The sequence below is a fragment of the Mixophyes fleayi genome, chromosome 9, assembly GCF_038048845.1.
Source record: "Mixophyes fleayi isolate aMixFle1 chromosome 9, aMixFle1.hap1, whole genome shotgun sequence".
In the NCBI taxonomy this organism is placed as follows: Eukaryota; Metazoa; Chordata; class Amphibia; order Anura; family Limnodynastidae; genus Mixophyes; species Mixophyes fleayi.
Window position 1 is genome coordinate 44,456,663 of NC_134410.1, and position 21,220 is coordinate 44,477,882.

The 21,220-nt window shown below is 40.5% G+C and overlaps 1 protein-coding gene across 2 annotated transcripts in view; it reads left to right on the top strand.

Annotated features, from left to right (window-relative positions):
- The window catches only part of MAMLD1 (mastermind like domain containing 1), a 148,275-nt gene that overhangs the window by 56,009 nt on the left and 71,046 nt on the right, over positions 1-21,220 (top strand). The window lies entirely within an intron of this gene.

Below are 21,220 nucleotides of genomic sequence, written 5' to 3' on the forward strand. Positions count from 1 at the left end.
TCAAATTGACCCTAGTCTGTGTCTCTCTCTCTCTCTCTCTCTCTCTGTCTGTATGTTAAAGTATTTACACTGTAAGCCCCAATGGGACAGGGACTGATATCATTGTGTTCTCTGTACCTCGCTGCGGAATTAGTGGCATTATAAAAATAGATGATGATGATGATAGGAACAGTGGCATCACTGGGTGCCTCATGATGTCACAAGTTTCTAGAGAATTGATGCGCTCATTATGCCACTAGGCATATCACTTCCTAGTGAATTGATAGGTTGAATATGATTTAGCCCCCGCTGCATGTAGATGTCCGTATTAAAGTCCATCTGCAATGATGCAGGGGCGCCCAAATGTGAGGCCTTTTCTCGGCATCTAAAGACAAGCTGGGAATAGAGGTGCTGTGAGCTGATCAATCACTGTCACTATTTAAACTGTTGTTACAAGGCACTACACCAAATTCATTGTGCGCATCTGGCAATAAATTGGTTATACAGCACTTCAATAATGTCAGTTGTTTGCTCAGTAGCATCTAAATGAAATGTGTTTTACAGAGCACAAAACTCAACAGGGATTGTCCCCTTAACATGAAGTGTGGCCACAATCCTTTTTGACTGGGAAAATTATGTTTGCAAATTGTGTTTTTCCATTCTCCTTCACCAGTGTAATCAGAGCTGTTTTACATCGCACTTTGCTGGAGAAAGAAGCAATTGCTCTTAAAGGTTATTGAATTGTCTGTGCCAGAAAATGATTTATTGTTTCTTAAGCCCGGATATCATTAAATAATTTTGAGAGGCTGATAGGTGCTACATTAATTTATGCTACACGCAGCTTATGATTGCAATAAAATGTGCTTTTTAAGCTCGGGCTGCTGGGATGTGTCTACCTGGTTTCAAGATTTGTTCATTATTTGGGCAATTTGCAGAGGCTAGTATAACATTAGGCTGTTAAATATGTGACTATATTGTGATCACTAGATTGTGACTTGAGACATTGGATCATTTTCATTGAAATAATGGTTGATTTTACAGTGTGTACCCAGTGTTTTGGAGGTCTTTCTTAGACTATATTTATCTTTTATTTCTCCATCCATCCATCTAAATATTAATATCAAACTGGACATCTCACAGGACAATTTTTTAGGTGAAATGTAAGGAAACAGAATGCAAGAAATTAAACTGAATTCCCAAATATCTCACAAAATACTTAAAAATAACTTAAAGGTAGACTGATTCTGTGTCGCTGAGAGCCAGATCTATTGCCAATCTTGCCCCAAAGCTGAATGGCCAAAATAGACAGATTCGTCGGTTATATCTTCAGGCCAACTGGACAGTTTGCCATCAGTAGATTACAGCACACAGGCTGGAAGGCGTCGGACATCACCACTTGTTCGCCCCAATTGACAAATGGATGGATTACTGGATGGACTGTTAGTGATATTGGCAGGTGACAGCATACACAGCCTGGCAGCAGTCATCCACTAACCAGATTTACATGTGTGCCCAAAAAATTATCCAATTGCTTTTTGTTCATTCTTGGGCATCAGGCAAGTTTTGAAAGCACAAACCATTGGCCAGTGTTGTAATGTGTATGATCAGTATTATTCAAGAATGAAGGTATGATAGTTTTATAAGTGGTAAATGTTTACCAGATAGTGGATAGTCTACACGTTTTATTGTAGTATTCTGGGTTTATACTTCACACAGAGCAAAAATTGTAATAATGGCTATATTTATTTATCAGGTATAGGCTAACTGTAACAAAAATATTGTGTGTCTGTATAGTATGTTTAATAATGGCTATACAGAGTTTATCGCTATGTGTATAATATACACGTCTATATGTATATTGGTCTCTGACACTTTTCATCCACTCCTGAAGTCTCTAAGTTCTCCTTTCCCTGTAGTGGTCAGACTGCATTACCTGGTGATTGGCTAATTTTGTTAGTCGTTCCAGTTGGTTGGGAAGTAATCTTTTTGACTTGAGATACTCACGTCATACGGTGAAGACTTGCGTAGGTAATGTAAAGCAGAAGGATTTTCAGGCCTTTACTCAACAAGGTCATGGAAGGTCAGTGACTTCTCCATATCTGTAGAATCTTTGATTTATATGTAGTTTCTAATTTGAAGTATCTCAAAGATCTCTTCCCTAATTAGCTATACTACAGCTCTACAACAAAGCACACCTCCTGCTTGATATCTATAATGTTGTGCTGTATATCGTTTGGAACCTAGCCTTAAAGGATCATTTCATCATAAATAATATTTGTAACCCAATATTTGCTTAAGAAACGTGACCCCAGTATATATACGTCTTGTAGACACTTCTGTGAATTCCAGTAGCAATGTTGTGGTTTTGTATGTTTTCAAACTGCAGTTCTAGTGGAGGAAGAGCAGTCTGCTAAGGTATCTCAGCACTGTATGTGGTGTTAAACTCATACTTGCCAACTCTCCCGGAACGTCCGGGAGACTCCCGCATTTCGCGTGAGTCTCCCGGACTCCCGAGAGAGTGTGGCAATCTCCCTGATCTGCCCACTTCCTAGTGAAGTGGGCAGAATACTGTTCAAACGCCGCGATTCACCGCCCCCACTGTAAAATGACATGATTTGCGTCATTACGTCACGGGGCGGGGCTAAAATGACGCGCTTTTCGGGGCCCCGCCCCCTACACGCCCACCTCCTACTTGCAGCTCCCGGATCAAAAATATGAAATGTTGGCAAGTATGGTTAAACTGCAATTCACACAATTCTTCGCAAATGTGCATCCAATAGCAGCACTGAACAATATCTGCCTCTCCTATGTGACATCATCACCATCATATGTGACATCATCACCAAGTTGGCTGCTGCATGGTGTTAAGTAGTGTTAGAATCCTGCGAGTTAACTCCTACAAAAAAGGTGTACATCCCAACTGTCCAGATTTGAGAGGACTGTCCTGACCTCCCGCAGTCGGCACATATGTCCCGAATCAAGGGAAGATGAGGGGTATGTGCGGCTATTCAAGGGTGTTTTGCTGGGGTTGAGGACAGCCCAGCAGTAGACATTCCCCTAATGTGACATGGTCACACCCTCCCTTTCTGTGAAGGCGTGGCTGTGTGCTGCATTAGAGATTTCAAATGTTGATTTGTATGGAGAATGGAAAGCAAAATGAGTTTGGCGTGGGATGGAGCAGGGCAGAGGAATTGCCAAAGCTGCACAGTAATGTCTGTAATCCCTAGCAACCACACAGTATTACTACACAGTCGGCCAGGATCTTCCAAGCTAATGCTCACAGAGATCTTGTTATATTAGCAAATGTGTGTGTTTGGGCCTAGTATATTTTAAGAAAGTCACTTGTTTGAAAGTAGAAATATTACTTTCAATATGTTTCAACATCATTTTAAACACTCTAGGTTTTTATTTTCACACGTTTCAGTTATGTTTTGATATGAATTACTAAAGTCTGGTACTTTATATTTTTCTTCCGTGGGTTCACCCATGAGAGCGTGCACTCTCTATGCTAAAAGAGTGATTCAGCTTTCTCATTTTAATAGCCCAATTTATAACTGATTTGAAAATGAACAAAAAGAGATTCACATTTTTACCTTGCAGGAATAATTCTCAGAGGTTGTGCCACTTTGGAATAGTATTAAATCCGCTAACACCAGAAAGTCTAAATGGCGTACTACAAGTAAATCAACATAAGAGATTACTGGGCTATATGACTATTATAATACTTAAGAGGCATTATGTATTTCATAAACAGAGTTTTATTGGGGGGAATTCAGGTATCCGCGTAGTGTCTCCGGAATGTCCGTGAGTCACTTCGCTGCGGACATTTCTGTGAAAGACATTTTTCGGTGCAAGGAAAAATGAGCGTAGATTTCTACCATTATTGCTGGCATTGTGCGCGGCGTGATGTCCATGTGCCTCGTCGCCAGCAATTGATTTCCCCCCATTATTTCTAAATGGGAAATTTCTTTCACTCTGTTCAAATTGTTGTATATCTTTTCTATGGCATTACAGTGGCAAACGCAGGATTTTCAGAGGGGGGTTTCCACACCACGCCACCAGTGGGTGTGACCAGCATGCATGGGGGAGTGGCTATAAATTTAGACAGTGCTTGGCTGCTCTCAAACTCTCCCTAGCCCCATAATATACATGGGCAATGCTGCGTGCACTACTGTTAGGTACATGCAGCTCTCCCTTATCGAGCAGAGCCGTGTGAAGCGGGGGCACGATCCAGCCACTTCAATGACACAGGGCCCCAGGCTTGGAGGGGGGTTTCCAGGCACTAGGAAACTCCCGTCAGTTTGCCTATGCATTACGTCTCACCTTAGCGGAATAATATAATTTAAAATAATATTGAAAACCTACTATATGCTTTTCTTCTTGTTCCATATATTATTGAAATGGTAGCTAGAGTGTTATATTTTCCATCTATCACCTGATGAAAGTAAGGTTAGGGAATCCCATAGCAGTCATCTTTTGTGACTAATGGAATTTGCAATGAGTTGATGCTGATTAAATGCAAAAATCTGTTGCTCATTAGGATTGCTAGAAATAAAACGATGTGTAGGACGAGGGTACCAACTGCATCACTGGCATTTTATTAAATTATAAAATGCATCAGTCAGCCCCTTGAGGCCACCAGCCTAGTAGGAAATGTCCCAGTAAGGTATATGGCCAATTGACCCCTGGTAACGCAAGCTGATTTCAATTGAGAGATCAGTTTGGTTATTGTAAGAGTAACTAATTTAGCACCATACTTGCCTACTGTCATGGAATGTTCTTGAGGTTCCCAGATTTGGGATGGTCCTCCCAAACTCCCAGAAAAGCAGGCTCTTTCCTGGACCCTGGGCGGTGATAAGCCCCACCACACAATGCAGATTACATCATCACGCCCCCTCCCACACTTGCCCCAGCTGAACTCCCCTCCGGGGGGAGCCCAAGAGACCACATAAGTTGGCATGTATGCTTAACACTATTTTTGGGATTTTGTTGTTGCTCTTGACGTTTTATCATCTTTAGATAAAAATGTTCACAGTTACAAAGCCATCTCTACTCTAAAAATAATTATGATTCAAGCATAACTCTTGTTAAATTCAATTAAAATAATTGAATCATTTTACTATCAACATTCATTCTTCTTTTACATAAATAAAAGAAAAGAAAAAAAAAAGAAGGTTTATCAGCAGTTTGTTAAATTATGTGTGCATGCCGAGATGATTATGGAGCACATTACTATACTAAACTCTGCTCTCCTTTCTGCTACTTGCACAAAAGCACACTTTAGTAAGGCATATATGGCCACGATGTGTACACAACGGGATGCCGAATGGATTTCTGTGGTACAGTTAATCTTTTCCAAAGAGCACTTTTTAATACATCCTCCAGATCTAGCACCACTTGGGGGGGGGCTTATTTACACATTTGTATTGCTTTTAGAAAAAATATTATGGTGTACTGTTTTTTGTTTTTATGTTGATTTTGTATTATTATTATTTAAATACTGTGTTGATGTTAGTAAATCCAAGTCAGGGAAACACATGGTAAAATTGAACATGTATTTTTTTTTTTTTTTACTTTTTGGTCTGGCCCCTTTTATAACCACTGTGCATGTAAGCTGCACTCGTGTGGCACATGAGTCTGTGTCAGCGTGGTTTTCCCACGTTTTGTTCCAGCCAGAAGGTGAATTGAGAAACTGTTCAGTAAGAGCTCCTCTAAATGACCCCTTATGTGTAAAATTACTCACAACTGTGACGGGTTCTGCAGTGCTCACCTTAACTATTGGTTGGCTGGGTATCATGGGTGATGTACATTAGCTCAGCAATTAGCTTGCACATATCTCCTGTAAGGTAACAGGCCCTGAAAGTCAAGTGAGCATAAGGGCATGGGTGACTGGTAGAATTCCCTGCTTTGCAAAGTTACCTAACTTGGAGTTATCGTTCTGATAAGTTGCAACCCAAGTGGCAATGCTTGTAAAAAACCAACATGATATTGTGCTCACTTGACTATTCATTGACTTGCCACAGGAATGTGGTGTCTGTGAATTGGAGAGCTTTGTGTTCCTGAGAATCAGCCCTTTGTCTACGGGAGAACAGTCATTTTGTCTGCATTCCACAGGAGGTTCATGAGAAGTTTTCTTGTTTGTGCTTGTGCTACCCGTAGTGTATGGTGCTAAGGATCTGTGTGTTTTGACATAAAACCATTTATACCTATTTTAAACACTATGCAGCTTGTGGGCCACATATATACATTTCCTTACTTACCCAATCTTAGATGTAAACCAGCAAACACTGGAGTAAAGTAACTTGCCTCTGGCTCTTTACTTTATCTGTTAGACGAGAGGCTGGTTCATGTTTTCAACTCCGTACAACACAGGATGTGTCAGAAGATTTGATATACTGTGGTAAAGGCCATTACCTTATTAAAGGTCATTGCGTATTTGTTATAGACTGTAGGGAATTTGTTCGACAAAAGGAAAAGATAATAGATTGAAGCAAAGCAACCTATTTGTAGCTGGCAGCTCAGCCAGTCTTTGTCTACTTAATGTAATTGTTACAGACTTGTTAAAGATTTTCATAAAGTAAACTGTAAATCTTACAGTCTAGACCAGGCGCAGGGAAGCTTTGGCAGCAACTCTTTCTCAACTGCACATTGCAGTATTTTCCGTTATATTGCACAGAATTATGGGAAGTTTAAGGTGACCATACGCGCAATGATATCTGGGGAAATTGGCAAATTGACTATAAAACTAGCATGATCCCCAATAATGATCTGATCTTTACTGAGTATGCTGGCAAAACCGGGAAGATGTACTGCACAATGTTAGTCACACAAAGTGCATCAATAAGCCCTGCTCTACTGTGCAATACAGGAAATAGCAAAAAGGGGTGGGGCAAAGGTGGCGCAACGGCACCACCACGCCCCCTCCCATATTTGCCACCTTACCTTCCCCCATGGGGGAAGTGTATGATGTTCTCTTACCCATATACAATAGTGGCTGATCCAGGGCGGGGGGGGGGGGGGGCTGTCTGGGGACACACACTGTGTGCAGATGATCCGTGACAGTGACGGCAGAGACAGGCAGACAGAGAATTCTGCCCAGACGCTCAGATTATGTTAAACACAATCATACTTAAGCATACTCTGGCTGCCTGTCTCTTCCAAACGGACCTCCACACAATGTGTGGCCGCAGGCAGCCTCACCTGTCGAAAAGGGGGGGGGCGAGACTAAGTCACCCCTCCTAAAATAACACTGCCGTTGGTTCAGATACATTTTGCATGCTGTCTTAATTACTTGAATAGGCATGTGTTAGACATGCTGACCCCTGTACAGGCTATGAGAACATCACTGGTAACACCATAGTTGCCTACTCTCCCGGAATGTCTGGGAGACTCCCGAATTTTTGGGAATCCTCCCAGACCCCCGGGAGAGCAGGGCAACCTCCCACATGCAGCAATCTTCCTTAGTTAACATGGTGGGGGCGGGGCTTAGTGACACAATTATCGTGTCATCTTGGCCCCCCAAATGACGCAATTAGGAGAGCCCCGCCCCCACGTGCCAACCTGCCCCATGGGATCTCCCAAAGCACACCAACCAAAAGGTGGTAAGTATGGGTAACACACCCAATGATGTTGTGCCACTCCCCAAGCTACAGTATTGTAATGTGATTTATCATATCTGAATAAGTCTGACATACGGGGGAGGGATATTGAAGTTCTAGGCAGAGAGCTGTAGTGCTGTAGATTATGGGAAGCTCTGCCAGCAGCTTTAGTAATACCTTTTTTAGTAGCTAGAAAAAAAAGTCCAGACATCAGCAGTTTGATATAGAAATTGCCAAATAGCTCAACAGTTTAAATTTATTGGGAGACCGTATGTCCATAAGAACTTTACAGGGACATGCACCATTGCAGTGTGGCTTTTTCTAAGTTAGTCTGGCTTTAAGAACCATACAGGTAATGAATAATAACAAGAGAAAAGGAATATTGACTTAAACATCAACCAGTTCCTCAAAATGCACTTTTTATCTACTGACTTCATTTTGATACACAAACAGCTCACAGCAAATCTCACTTTGATTCCATCATAGAACACAGTCATGAACTTGCAGCTAATTACAGGAACATAATTTGTAATATTAACACTTTCAGAACTCTATTTTCAAAATGATAACTGCTTATATATTGTTTTTCTAAAAGGAGATCACTCTCATGCCAGATAGACGTCCAAATGCTTCTGCTTTTCATCATATAGACCAGAGGTTGGTAACTTGTGGTTCTTTAGTAGGAAGTGCTTGCTGAGAGACTGCAGAGGCAATCTGGGATATATAGTTAAACAACAGCTAAAAAGACACAGATTGTCTATCACTGATATAGTTCCTAGTATCTGCATTGTCTGGAAAAAAATTGGTGTCACTTTCTAAAGCTGGGTACACACTACAGAAATTTCGACCAACTTTTTATGCCGAGTGATTTTACATGCGATCGATGTTCCGATCGCTCGGTCCATGGACTGCATACACACTAGCCTTGTTTAGGATGATAAAGGGAAGAGCGGACCTCCCGGTAGCGACTTTTTACAGCCATGTTGTCGTGAGCAATGACTGTAATTTCATACTCACTGTTGTGGATCGGTCGGAAGTTTATACACACTACACAGCGGAAACGGGATTGGAACGAAAATATTAAACGGTACGACCAACAAAATGAGGCGACAAACGTCCATTTGGGCAGGCTTTCGACCATCGTGTCACTGCACCCACTGACCCGACTTTTGAACGAGCGGTCGTATGTCGGCTGATTTAGCCGATTATTGGTTGAAAACTGTGTAGTGTGTACCCAGCTTAAGCCATACAATGTGAGGCATGGCCAATCCAAAAACAATATCATGGGGAGATACCGACCTCTCAAAACTTGTTTCCAAAATGTAAGTCAATATGATCCTGTATTATGCTTAAATTTGGAAAAGGTTGATTTCAATCTAGAACTATGAATCTAGTTTACTACCTCAGCTTAATCAATTGTAAATACATATCAGAAACTAAGTGAAGTATTATTATTGACATTTTGTATCTACCGCTCCCTTCAATTTCTTGTCTGGCTTGTCATTTTACTTTGTCCACTTATCCATGGTAGTACCATGGTAGGGGCAGATAGGACCAGTGTGATATGTAAAGCAGAGGTAAGGGGCACTTAAGTGTAAGGCAAGGTACATACTATTTTCTCCTGATGCGATTTCGTTAACGATGTTACCAACGACTGAACGTCCCGATCAGCATGTTGATTCATGTGTACACACTATACATGTTTTACACATACATATTGCCTACTTTTTTGTTTTGGGTTCCGGGAGGTCCAGGGGCAGGTGGGGGCGGGGCTCGGAAAATCGCGTTGCTAAGCCTCGTCCCCTAAGCGGTCATAGCCATTTTGCCCTATACCAGCAGGGGGCAGGGCGAGATGACGCATGATTCGCGTCACTAAGCCCCGCCCCTCCATGTAATTTACCAATCTATCCGGGAGGTTGCTCTGCTCTCCCAAGAGTCTGGGAGAATTCCCAGAAATTCGGGAGTCTCCTGGACATTCCGGGAGAGTAGGCAACTATGGTTTTACTAGATTTACCTTCAGATCTGTGCTCTTCATCTGTCATGCAGACTGAAAAGATCATGGGAGCGTACACACTAAGGCAATATCAGATCTAACAGTCGTTTATCGTGTGATTGGCACGATACTTGGGTGAAAAACCTGTTATGTGAGCACAGCGTTATGCAGTGTTTACTGTTCCTCGTTTGGAATGGAGCAGGTCACCAATAAAAGTTTTATAGACTCCAATTACAAATCAACTAAACGATTATTGTAACGGAAGTGCATCCTTGTTTGAGTTGTATTAATAGCTAGGGCAATTGTGCATTGTTGGCTTATACCATATGAACATTTTATGCAGAAAGGTGATATAGGACTCGGCAGTACAACACATTTTAGTTGTTTGGAAGTGGTTTTGTTGGTTCTGCAAAGAATAAATATTTTTTAAAAATTGTTCACAGCCGGACATGGTAATTGTTTCATGAGCTGGAAAACCAGTCCTGGCTGCGGATGTCCATATCTGTTCGGATAAGCTGGCAGTATTTCAAGGCTTTCCATGGAACTGTGTGTATATATGTTTGCCTCTCTGAATCCATCTCAACTCACCCAGAGGCAGCAATGAAAAGTCAACATATATTTATCTTTCTTGGGTATTTGGGACACGGCTCTAGCATTTAATTTCTTTTTCACTCTTTCTCTTTCTCTCTCTCTCTCTCTCTTTCCTCCTCTCAGGAACTGCTGGACATGGACTGAGGAAATATTTTTTTCATTCTGTCAGTGTTTTGAGGTTCACACAATACCACAGCCCACAGTCATATAGCAACAAATGCCTAAATATTTCATAGAAACATAAATGATTTATAGCCCTTTACAGCGCACTTGATGTACACAAAATAGTTATCATTCTACGTATACAACTGTTAGCAGCTAGGGAATCTAGTTATAGTATGGCTCAGCTTCCATAAGTAGCTTAAACACTGTGACAGGACCAATGCTTTAAGCACTAGTACACTTTAAGGGTTCATACACATGTGCTTTTATCTAGTGTCCTTGGTGTGTCAGGCCGGGTGAGCCTCTTGTATTTAGGGGTATGCCTCAAAGATTTGGGGTCATTCACCCCTTTTGGTGATTGTGCCCTCTATATACCCAGACATTCATAGTGAACATTGGGTGGGTGCGAGGCAGTGCTACACTTGGTTTGGTGCATTCACATGTCATACTTACCAACCTTTGGTAAGTTAATTCCGGGAGATTTTTTGTCACGGTGGGCGGGGCCAAAATGACACGACTCACCGCGAATCGCGTCATTTTGAGGAGCAAGATGCCATATGTGGGATATTTGCCTGCTCTCCCGGGAGCCGGGAGACCTACCCGAATTTCGGGAGTCTCCCGGACATTCCGGGAAACTTGGCAAGTATGACATATGTGCTTGAGCGCAGCCTGGTGCAATGCACCAACAATATCTGAAAAGCTCCTGTGTCTACGATGCTTTAGGCACATGGTGGTTTTCATGGAGAGGTAGCATATAAAGGTCTACTAATCTAACATTACATTCTGTTACTTTCTTTTACAGCCTAGAAAGTAAATGTTCACATACTTTGATCTTGACAGTGGACACTGTGCCACATTACCGGCTTCTCCTGGGTACAGTGCTGTCAGGACTTATTGTCCTAATAAAATTAATACCCTGGAGTTAAAATTTGTGGACTCCCCCCCCACCTATTCACGATCTGTATTTTTGGTGGGTCTGTTCTTCTTGGTATTTCTCAGCAGGTAAACTTCTAGCTAAATATCCCCACACACCTTTTTAAATCTCTACAAACCACAATTGAAAATCATGGTCAGGCAGTGACAGTCTGTACACAAATATGTTTGTCACTTTTTTTTTGCGCTACAACTCTTGATACAAATGGGGCCGGGAGATCAATATTAAATTCCTCTCCCCCAGCGGATTAAAGAAATATATATTTTTTTAAAAAAAATGTGGCATCAAGTCTTCTTAAGGGAGTACAAACCAGTATTTACCTCATGGATCCTTCAATGTTTTTATGGCTGCTACACGTAAATACTTTCCCTGTCTCCACGGTACATTTGGTCTGACCTGTGGTCACCTTGGCCACTTGGTGGATGCAGTTTTACTGGCACTGCAAATGGGGTTGTACGACCCTTATGTAAAAAGTGCTGACATTACACACAAGCATTCAGAGCGAATGATGAACGTATTTGAAACGCCTGTGTATCTTGTCACCACTTTCCTCAACGGGTTCAGTACACCCTATTTGCAGTGCCAGTCCAGCTGCGTCCACCAGTACTGCGAGAGGCAAGAGGTGGGACTCAAGACAAAAAACAGAACGTTGAAGTAAGTGGGGTTAAGGGCAGGAATATTTGTAATAACATGAGATTACAGCCCCATTTTAAATATGACACTGATCAAATTAGCACTGGAAAACTGGATGCATTTTTTTTGTGTGGCCCTCTAGCTCCCTTCATCATCCATAAATTTGCATTTTTATCTGGCACTTCCTATGGCATAGGCAAACAGAGGGGGGATTTACTAGTGCCTGGAAACCCCCCTCCAAGCCTGGGGCACAGTATAATTGAGGTGGCTGGACCCTGCTCCCGCTTCACACGGCTCTGCTTGAAAAGGGAGAGCTGCGTGCACCTAACAGTAGTGGATGCAGCATTGCCCATGTATATTATAGGGATAGGAAGAGTTGGAGAGCAGCCAAGCACTGTCTAATACTATAGCTACGCCCCCATGCATGCTGGCCACGCCCACTGGTGGCGTGGTGTTAAAACCCCCCTCTACAAATCCTGCGTTTTCCCCTGTATGGAATATGTAGATTGCACAGTATGAAGTAATCAGTACCCCAAATATTAAAGTAAAGAGCTATTAATACAATAAGAGAGTTATGTATCAGTTGCACACATGAAAACACATGTTTGATTGTTGTAGGCTTTTTTTGTTTTTTTTGCTTTTTCTAGTGTCCTTTTTGTTTGCTAGAGAGTACTGTAGCAAATGAATTACTTAAAATACAGCCACATTGCTTCTACTGAGAAGCAATACAGCAATTAGTACTTTAATCTCCATTTGCAAGGAAAACCTGGAGAAACATTTTTTTTAATAGTCTAAATAGAATTTCTAGTGCAACATTATCCCGCTGACAAGAGCCTAACATCATCAAATTTAGTATTCTGCTTTGTCTCTTATCATTTGTAACCTACATTGCTGAAAGGATTTTGATTGTAGAAACAGCAGTTTTATCAGGCAAATGTGTTCTATCCAATCTAAGAGCTTGTTAAGATTGTACTATCCTTATTAAATCCTTGGCATCTGCAGTGCTAGAGGGACCACTGAATTTTGATACAGATTATTAGATTAATCTGTACTATATTATTTTATTACATAGAATTTTTGTATCATCCATTTTCTTCTTCAAAACTGAAGAATTGAGGAATATTTTTTTTTTTGTTTGTGTTATCAATTGTTAGATGATTTTTAGCCACTTGACAATGGTCTCTATAATTTTATATCAAAACTAGTGGCAAAGTGGGTGGAATTTTTGCAGTGCTGGGCTCTTGTTTTGGGCCTCATTTGGACCAGGGTGCGATCTGCATTGACTTCAAATGTTTTGTCTGGAGTAACCCGGATGTTAAGGGCAACAAACCATATACCAATAATAGAGGCATTCCCCGATAATGGCACAACCACCGCATTATAAGGGCAACCCATGATCGAAGGACAAGGTGTTCTTTTTTTTTTTTTTTTTTTACAGCATTTATATTTTATTTAGTGTCTCTGAAACACATTAACAATGAATGGACAGCTCAATGGAACCCGAGCCTGTAATTGGCAGCCTGTTTAGAAGACTGGTGAAGTGCAGAGGAGAGTACAGCCAACATTTGGACAAGGCTTTTATCGATGGCATTTTAAACCACAGCACAGCAATCAGCATGTAGACTTATGCAGCAGGTGGCAATTAGTTAATCTATGCTTTCTAAATTGCTCTTCTCTGTTATTTGCATTACATATCATTGGCAGGGGTGAGGAATGGTGAACAAATTGGAAGAGTTGGATAAAAAGTAACTACTACTTTTATGATATGGGTTATACATTTTGAACAGTCTGTGTGCTAAATTATTATTATTTTCTGATATTTTTACAGTGCCTACATACTGTATTACACAGCACTTTATATAAAAATATTTAATCATCCACATCAGTCCCTGCACCAGTGGAGCTTGCAATCTATATTCCTTACCAACAACACACACACCAAACACACACACACTGGTTAAATTTGTCAGAAGCCAATTGACCTACCAATATGTCTCTGGGGTGTGGATGAAACTGGAGGAAGCCCATATATATATATACACAAGTTAACCCGTGCATGATACTCATGCATTCTAGTCAAATCAAGCTACTTAAGGTGTTAAAAAGGTTCTTGTCATGCATTTGGGCCATTGCCCAGGCCTCAACCACCAACCACTCCCCACTGTCACCCCCGGCAACCACCAACCACTCCCCACTGTCACCCCCGGCAACCACCAACCACTCCCCACTGTCACCCCCGGCAACCACCAACCACTCCCAACTGTCACTTCTCCTTCAAGAAATATATATATAATTTTTTTAAAATCTTTATAAAAACTTAACAATTTGAGATTAGAACATTCATAGAAAGCAGTAAGGTTTCAGATGCTGCATTCTAATCAAGAATATAGGGCCTGATTCATTAAGGATCTTAACTTAAGAAACTTCTTATTTCAGTCTCCTGGGCAAAACCATGTTACCATGCAAGGGGTGCAAATTAGTATTCTGTTTTGCACATAAGATAAATACTGATTGTTTTTAGACTGAATGAATCAGGCCCAGAGACTTCCTTGGTCCTGGAATGTGGCAGGAAAACTATATGATTAATTGCTTTCTATCCTTTGCTTTGGGATTTATTCAGAGGACAATAAGCTACAGGTGATTATAAAATCATTACATAAAATAAAGCAAATACTTGATGGCCTTTTTTGAAGCTATTATATTCGACCTAAAGACTTTATGAAACCCTAGCTTCATTACGAGTGCTTTTAAAGCTCATTAAACTGATGTTCAAATGCATAGGCCTGATGTTGTCTTTCACTTCTATTTCCACACACCTAAAAGATATGTTTCGCCATTACCTTTTTTTCCATTGAGTTTTGTCACTGTGTAATTAGTCATACAGGTACAATGGTGAATCCCCCAAGGACAACTGAGCTGCTGGCGAAGCAATTTCATTGTAGCTAGTAACAGATGGGCATGTCCCGGGGCCTCAGAATCAGAAACACTTCAAGCGTAAGGCAATAGAGCTCAACATTACACTGCTATATTCATGGGAACAATGTTTTTCGGCATTAAGACGTTCCAATGTGTTGTTTTATTCAAAGGTCTCCATTTGTTGAGGTTGTGATTAGATCGATCATCTAACTGTATGGTTTGCAATGTAAAATATAAAAAAGCTAATTTTATATAATTGTGTTTAATATATTTTTTGGCAATTTAATAGTGTTTTATAATAATAGGAGAAACGCTAAGCTTATATTCAAGGTCTCAGATAGATTTGGCAATAAGGCAAAGAAGTTTGCTCTTGGAGCAACCATATTGCAATGCAATGGGTGCAAATGCATTAATTTATTTACTTATGTTGCATGCAGGGACAATACTGGCTTCTTTTGCATGTAGCACATAAAAACTGAACAGCTTTATTTTACACTGCAATTTAGAGATGAACTAGGGCGTGGCCACTCCCAAACCTAAATCTGTCCACACATTTTACATTTGCTCTGGTGTCAGCTCTGACTGACTATATAATTACTGTTTTTGAACAGTTCAACATCATATTTTCTTTTAATTTGTTCCATTTCTTTGTCGCTGTCTTTTACAACATTGCACTAGCTGCTATTGTGGCCTAGTTACAAAGCTGTGTAAGGTGCTTACAATATGGTCTGTTACAATCACTTTACAGACCAACAGACTCTCTTTTTCATCGCTCACCAGCATTTCCTATAATGTATCTATTGAAGGCATTTTGTCGCTCCGTGTACCTTTTTGTATTGGTTGTAGTGTGTAATGTTACAAATTGCACAGCGCTACGCTTTGTTGGCAGTTTATAAATACTAATTAGTATACGGTACAGTTAGAAAACACTTTAAACTTCAGTTTACACAAACCTATCCTATCATCAACATCATCATCACCATTTATTTATATAGCGCCACTAATTCGCAGCGCTGTACCAGAGAACTCACATCAGTCCCTGCTCCATTGGAGATAACAGTCTAAATTTCCTAACACAAACTCAGAGACAGAGAGACACAAACTAGGGTCAATTTGTTAGCAGCCAATTAACCTACCAGTATATTTTTGGAGTGTGGGAGGAAAGCGGAGCACCCGGAGGAAACCCACGCAAACATGGGGAGAACATACAAACTCCTCCTAGATAAGGCCATGGTTGGGAATTGAACTCAGGAACTCATGACCCTAGTGCTGTAAGGCAGAAGTGCTAACCACTGAGCCACCGTGCTGCCAAGTGGCACCACAAGGATGAAGGGAAATGTTGTGAGATTGTAGCTTTGTAAACCAGACTCATTCAGTTGTATATCTATTTCTATGGCATACTGTGCAGTGTAGATGAGCATTGATTAGAACATAAATATAAAATGTATGTTATCATTGCCACTTTTCATAGGATATCTATGATTTAATAAACTATAGCACGATCCTTCTGCAAACATAGTAGAGTACTTTGTTGGCGATGGTTAGACATCCACCATTGTAAAATAACTATCCTTTCAATTTATTTGTTGAAGGTCTAAATTACTAGGATTAAATTACTAGTCACGTCGGAGTGCCTTCCTGGTATTACAGTAAATAAAACATTGCTGATTTTTGCTGTCACCTCTATGTTTTCACTGCCCCAACATCCCTCGGTGTCCACATCTGAGGCTACAATGAACCATCGGCTGTAATTGATTTCCCCCAATGTGTGGCTTTTGTTGATCACATTGGTCAATTAAACCAAATTGAGCATCCACACAACAGCGTCGGGCCTACCCATACTCTATCAAAATTCTATATGAATGTATTTAATTTAATCAGGTTTGGTGAAAGAAAAGACTGGGCAAGCATTGATCCCCATCTGGAAGTGTAGCTGATGTTTGCATTATAATCAGATTATTTAGCACAGCACCCAAACAATTGGAACTGTGCCATTCAAGCACACACACATACACGTTATTCACTCACCTTGCTGCCTGACAGACCAAATAGCCAGTTCCCTGTTTGTGGAAGCCTTAAAAGTTTCCTTTCTTGTTCAACATACAGTGATATACAGTTATGTCCGGCAGGGCTGCAAAGATCTGGTAGTTTGGTAGTTGTGCATGGTAAAGGATCCACTTATTATGCTCGGCTGGTGACTATAAGACTATAGAAGTGGTCATTGACTGATCAGAGTTTTAGTTCTTCCTGATCAGTCACAATTGGCCAACAATATTCTAGTTGGTCTTTGAGTGTCTCCAAGCTGTGACATAATATAGTCACTAATAAAAGGGTAGTTACTTGGATCTATGGTTCCTCCACATTTAGTTGGTAACTCCGCAAACAGAATGTAAGCACTATCTAATGATATTGAAACCTGATCTAGCCGGCATACGCTTCTTATGGTAATGGTAAGGCAGCTCACAGACTACATCACATACTTCAGAAATAAGTAAATTAGAGGCTTACCTTCCCTTCCCAGTTTAAGAGTCATGACCCATATTTATTATTGCACATGTAAAAGTCTGCATAGGATACCAGGAGTAAAAGAATTTCCCCACGTTAATGAACCCTATTGGAAATGCAACTTAATTTGCATTCACATAGAGGTGAACACAGCTCCTCTCTCCCTCCCCTCCGCGAACGAACGGGCGATAAACATTGCCCCTACACAGCAGCACTGTACTGTACAACAGCCGTGGCGCTGTCAAACAAGCGTCCGTGGCGATGCTGTATTATACTACAATACAGCACTGCAGCGGACGCTTTTTTGACAGCGCCGCGGCTGCTGTACAATTCAGCATCGCCGAAATGGAGCTGCTGCGCATGTGTGGCCGCATGCGCTGCAGCTCTCTCTCTATATATTTTTTTGGGGGGGGGAACCCCTCGCAAAAATCCTGCGTTTGCTCCTGCTTGGGAAGGTTAATCAACCGTTTCCAAGCTTGCCATTTTATTTTCCTTCCTCTGGATCAATACAGACCTTATGTTCCTGTGGTCTTCTCTGTGATGCCTATATCATTACAGACGTCTCAATAGAACTCTCTCTAAGCCTGCCTCATTTTCCCTGCAGTTTTCCAGCCTTGCGTTTTTAGAGCAACAAGGAAAACTCTCATGTAGATTAGCATAACTTGCCCCTTCTGGCCGCTTGAAATCCAATTGCAGTACTGTAGATCTGTACAACCTAGCCTTCCACAATCAGACTGAACATTCAGATCACATAATGTGTGACCACCTTTAAATATGATTTGTTGTTCCACTCTAAGTCCTATATGTAGGACTATTTGGAAGTGTTTAACTCTGAACCATTGACCTCTATCAATTTTTAAAATTATCTAAATGGTTTTGAGATTTGTTGAACTTCGACAAGGGAGTGAACATTTAAACTTGAAACAGGATCTACTATGTCTCTCTAAAGTTTAGAGGTACAGTTTTGTCGTTAACTAAAAATTTTTTGTTGTTGTTGGTGGGGTACTTTACTATATGTCACAATGGAATTTAGAAAGCTCTTCAAAAAGAAATGATTACACTTTTCTTGCAAACGTTTATTAAAACAAATCTGGTAATGTAGCTTGATAAATTAATATTACTAATAACATTTACACAGTGTTATCCCTGTTATTTCTTTTTATATAATATTGTTTTTTAAGTAGCACAGAACAAAGGGGCGAGGTGCACAAGGTCAGATGTGATCAAGGGAAATGAATGGATTGTTAATTACAATGGAAAAAAATCTGTCTTGGTGAAAATAAGAGGAAGCAGCAGAGTTATTCTTCACATAACATCAAATGCAGATTTTTTGCTGCAGGAAAAAAAGAGCTTTATTTCTGCCTTGGTAGATCAGTATGTATGGTAATATATCATTATTATTTTAGATCTTCTGGTCCTCATTTTGAACTAGTTCACTGTGGTCTTATTATTAAAAACTGAAAATAATTCAGGTCTCTGCTTATCCCAGGAGAGTAGAGTACTCCTAAAACTAATACTCCTGACTCGCCTGGATTACTATAGTTATTGGTCATTTTTTTTAATGTGAATAATATAGCCCCTACTATAAAATATAATGCTGACCACTACAAGGCCATCAACAAACCTGCACCAACATACATCTCCTCACTTGTCTCAAAATATCTCCCAACTCGACAACTCTGTTCTGCACAAGATCTGCGTCTCTCATCCACTCTCATTACATCCTCCCATTCCCGGTTACAGGACTTTTTCAAGCTGCACCCACTCTATGGAATTCCCTCCCTCACACAATAAGACTTTCTGCTGGTCTACAAACCTCCAAGCGTTCTCTGAAAACCCACCTCTTCAGGCAAGCTTATAATATTCCTCAACCACTCGCTTAACCTCTCTAGGTTACCCTATTACCACCGTTTACACAATTTACACAAGACAACAACACTCTTACCGCCTGACCAACAATGCTGTGTGACTGGATCATATAGCATACTAATCACTTTTTACCTTTGTAATCTGGATGGACTGAAATGCAGTATATAGACTTAACCACATGTGTCCGACTCCCATTGACCCATAGATTGTAAGCTTGTGAGCAGGGCCCTCTTACCTCTCTGTCTGTCTGTCTTAATCAGTATTGTCTATTACTATGTTTGTCCCCAATTGTAAAGCGCTACGGAATTTGCTAGTGCTATATAAATAAATGATGATATTGATGATGATATACCATGACTAATATTGACTACACTATTGCCTCAATACGGAGGCATATGTGATTTTATGCTAATCAATTGAAACAGATTGTATGTCTATTGAGAGTGATGATATAAAAACTGAATATACTTAATGCAATACAGCAACAAATGCAATTTGCTAATGTTCAGGTCCATTTAAAATAAAATAAAAAGTGTCCCGTTATTAATAGTATTAGCACGCCTGATGGACTCCCAGTATTTAATTGCAGTGTTATTATTATTGTTATCATTTATTTGTTAGGCGCCACAAGGTATCCGCAGCGCCGCACACAGTACTAACAGTAGACTATATAGGGTGAAACCATACAGAACAATGAACAAAAAGTACCAATACTTCAGAAACTCCAGCCAGTCATATGCAGTAAAGACGGAGCGGAAGAACAGGTATGGAGACAGGAGGAGAGGGGGCCCTGTCCATACGAGCTTACATCCTAAGGGAGGGTAAACAGACCAGGCACAAGAGGAGCCAGTTGAGGCAAGAGGAGAGAAGGGAGGAGATGGGGGTTAAGTAGATGGTTGGAAGGCTTTGAGGAGGAGGTGAGTTTTGAGTGCACGTTTGAAGGAGCACAGAGTAGGAGAGAGACGGATGGAACGAGGGAGGTCATTCCAGTGAAGGGGGGCTGCACAGGAGAAGTCTTGGATTCTGGAGTGGGAAGAGGTGATAAGAGTGGAGGAGAGGCGGCGGTCGTTGGCCGAGCGCAGTGTTATAACATATCATTGAGTGTCTTAAATTATGGAGTTGTAAAAAGGTAAATATTGAACACTAGTAGATTACTTTTTACAGAGGCGATAAAGTCCATTTGTACTAAGAAACTGTTTCATTTTCCTTTTTGTTCATGATTATTATTACTGTATTTATTATCTTTTATACTTTTAGCTTAAAAGCTTTTTGTCAGGTGTCTTAAAAATTGTACTAAATTGATTACAATCAAATAATCTGTGTGAGTTATGGCCAGAAAATGACAATAATTTGGACTAGCACTGAAGTTAACTTAGAGTTTAAATAATCTTTATATATGATCATTCAGTTCTTTATTTGTCGTCGTCCCCCGCCCCCTGCCAAAAAAAAAGACTTGTTTTCAAAAAGAGACAAACATAGAAGAAAGTAGAGCTGCTATAAAATTAAAAAAGCTGCACACACGACTTGTTCTCTTAGTAGACCAGATATATTTTGAAACACATGTATTTCCACAAAGATTATAAGATTTTATAGGGTCATGTACATGACCAACTTGCCACAAGTAGATTAATTCTCTTGTATTACCTAATGGAGAAGATTTATTTGCAAGAACTGTTCCTCTTTCTCGGACAAGTCTTGTAGAAAATATAAAATATACTAAATTAAGTTCATTTTAATGGTCAAGGCACAAGGACAAAAGGGCATGTATCGGTGTAGGAAGATCCTCCGGGGGGGGAATACTTTATCATGGCTCTGTATCTCAAATAGAAAAATGAAGATTTAATCACTGCTGACACCTGATGTCTAAGGCTCAAGCCACAAGCCAGGACAAGGCAAAGATTTTGCACAAAATCACAGTTTAGTCGATTGGAACCTCTGAGCATAAGTCCAGTTCTTAGATGGTGAGCTCCAATTAGTAGAACATTTGTCTCCTCAGGTTTCAAGCTCAGCCAATTGGCGACCATTGAGATAGTGGGTCCT